Here is a 3222-nt window from a genome sequence, read left to right as displayed (position 1 = left end):
TTTCTTCTCCCAGAAATTCTCCCCTTAGCACTAGGAAGAAGATTATGAACTTACAGACTCTTCAAGGCTGAAGTTGTTACTTCAGTAAATCAAAGCCTACTTTGTTTCTGATTTTTTTTGTTTGTTTCTGATTCTTATAACCCCAAGGAAGAAGTAATTCTGAGATAAGATATCTAAAATTACTTTTTTAAAAAAAATACACATATACCATCAATTCATTCACAAGTGCTTATAGAGCACCCACTGTGTGCCAGCCAGGTATGGATATTTGAACTGTTTTTCAAGATTTTATTTTGTGAATGATTCAGAGCAAAATGTCACTAAAGCAGAGATTTTAATAACAGCCTGCCTACTAAGCACTAAATATGACAAAAAAATAGAACATAGGGAATTTAGCTTTAAGGTTAAATGCCTCAGAACTCAGTGACTTCCCAAGAGATTTTATAATTAGGAGGATATTTTTAGCTTATTTTTCATTTGGAAGATTTTATTATACTGCTCTTAATATATGTAATTTCACTTTAAGATATTCACTTTTTAAAAAGTTGCCTCCTTTCTCTGGTGCAGCAGAGTGTGAAGGTAACAGCTTCCACTTAGTGTCACATCAAACCCAAAGGATAGTGAAACCACACAAGCCATGGTGTGGTCTTCCCGGGGGTGCCAGGACCCAGCAGGTGGAGGGCATCCCTGCAGGGAGAGACTTGGGGCGGGGACAGCACTTAGAAAAGCCTAGAGCCAAGGAAAGGGTGGTGAGGACAAAGCCTCCAGAAGCATAGGCTGCTGCCCTTGAGAAGCAGGTGACAGCAGGCAGAGGTGGGCTGGGCCTCAGGTGATGAAGGGTTTGAAGTCAGACCTGCAGCTTAGAAAGGGAGAGAGAGACTAGGACCAAGGAGGGGGGATGCTGTGGGGACCCTGGAACCCCGAGAGCTCTCTGAGCCTTTGGCACACGGAATGACAATAGTAGGGAAGGAGGTGAGGCTGGTTCTCGAGCCTCCATACCCTCCTGGCTGGCTACTGTGTGGCCCCCTCCTCACAGCACACTGTGGCCTGGATGTGGGCCTAGGAGGGCTCAGCAGGCAGCAGCTCATCAAACAAAGGGGGACATAGACAGCCAGGGGTTCCTGATGCAGCCCCACTTCTCTGGTGATCCAGAAGGCAGAGTGAAGTGTCACAACCCATGAAATTTCACTTTTCAGTTGCCTGTCACCTCTTTCCTCTTCCTTCTCCCTGGGAAGCAAGCATTGAAGGGTGTTTCTTGCACCACTCAGTCTGGGAGCAGAACTGGTTAGGTTCCAGAGGTTCTCAGAGGCACAGCAATGTTGCCTCAGGAGGGTTCAACCTTGAGTCTCAGCCATACTTGTTTTAAAGGATATTTAGATGAGACTTTGATTTTATTTTTATTATTTTTAAAATGTATTTAGTACAGTGTCTACAAGGTTTCGCTACATAGATCAGACTCGTACTGATCCTCCTAATTTCAGCCTCCCAAGAGCTGAGATTACAGCCACAAATCACCAAGCCCAGTCTCAATCGCATCTCAGCATGCCCGGGGGGGTGGGGAGCAGCACAGCACCCTGGGCATCGAACCCCATCCCCACATCTGCCTAAGCAGATGCTTTAATTTGCTGAGCTGTCTGGCCAGCCCGAGACTTTGATTTTAGAGTTCATGCAGAAGGGGTAGAGACAGGGATTGGGGGGGCAGGGTAAGGGAGTTGGGGGTTAAGGATTCAACATGATGGAGGCAGAACACTGTGGTCTGAAGATTTGTGTTCCCTGAAATGCATGTTGAAATCCCAACCCCTAAAGTGATGGGAGGAGGTGGGGCCTTCAGGTTTTACTCATGAGGCTGGGGCCCTCATGAACCAGGTTAGTGCTTTTCCACAGACCATTGTGAGGGTGAACGAGAAGTCAGCAGCATTCAGCCCAAGAGGGCTCACCAGACCCAACCCCCGACCGCTTGCTTCCCACCTCCAGAGCTGTGAGCAGGGTCCTGTCCTCCCTAAGCCTTGGGGAGGGAGGTGTTCTAGCAGCCCAGGTGGGCACAGAGGAGGTTGCGGTGGAGAGCCCTGTGAATAGGTAGAGGAAGGGGTGGGGGAGGGTTGGAATCCAACGTAAGAGGATGGTGTCATTCAGACATCCTTGGGCTTTAAGCACTAGAAAGCAGGTCCTGGGGCCCAATTAGGGCTGAGGGGCTGTGGCTGCTGGGCCTGCAAGCAAAGCTGGGAGTGCAAAAGGAGGATGGGATGGTGGGTGACCCTCCTGTACCTTCCAAAGGTAACTCCCTCCTCAAATGCCCCTCTATTTGAACTTCCTCCTGTCACCCCTCCCATCACACTGGCTTTTCTCACACTGGTGAACAGATTAAAGCCAATCAGTTAGTAACTGAGCCCTGCCACCACCTCCACGGCCACTAGGAGGATCTGCCTGTAATCCTAGAATTCTGGGAGACTGAGGCAGGAGGACTTCTTTTTCCTTTGGTACCAGGAATCGAACTCAGGACCTTGCACATGCCAGGCAGGTGTTTGTGCCACCGAGCTGTATGCCTGGCCTGAGGCAGGATTTAAAAGTCAATTCCAACCTGGACAATTTAGAGACTTAGTGAGATCTGTCTCAAAAATTAAAAAACAAAAAACGGGGAGGGGTGCTGGAGTTGTAGCTCAGCACAAAGGCCTTGGTTCAGTGGGGTGCAGGGAGACAACCAAGCATGTGTTCATTTAAAGCACTGTGGATGGGCAGGATATGAGGGGGCGCAGAGGTAGTAGATGTCCCACTTGTCCTGGAGGAGCATGCTGCCCTCCGGGAAGGGACCGCGGGGAAGGAGCAGGATCCCGGGGAAGAGGGCGGTCGGCCGCGCTCCACTCCAGTTGCCTATTTTTCTCTCTCTGTGAGAGGACTGCAGGAGCTAACAAGAAGTTGCAGATTCCCAAAACAAAACGTGACCAGGCAGCGACTGCGCGTAGAGAATTAGGGCCACTTTGTTTCTCCTTCTGCGCCCACAAGCTATCCCAGTCCGCCAGCGTCTCCTCCGAGGCCAGAGGTGGCCCAGAAGCGCCTCCGCGGGGGTCCCGCTCCACTTTCGGGGTCCGGAAAAGGGTGCAAGGGGGCCTGTGAACCCAGCCTCTGCCTCGAACCGGAATGGCAGGGGCGCCGCGGGGACGTGTTCCCCAGGCCGGGCTTAGGCGCCGGAGCCGGTATGGCCCAGCAGCCGGCCGCTGGAGGCTA

This window comes from Octodon degus, unplaced genomic scaffold (assembly GCF_000260255.1).
Source record: "Octodon degus isolate 3935 unplaced genomic scaffold, OctDeg1.0 scaffold00089, whole genome shotgun sequence".
In the NCBI taxonomy this organism is placed as follows: domain Eukaryota; kingdom Metazoa; phylum Chordata; class Mammalia; order Rodentia; family Octodontidae; genus Octodon; species Octodon degus.
Note: the sequence above shows the minus strand (reverse complement) of the source record.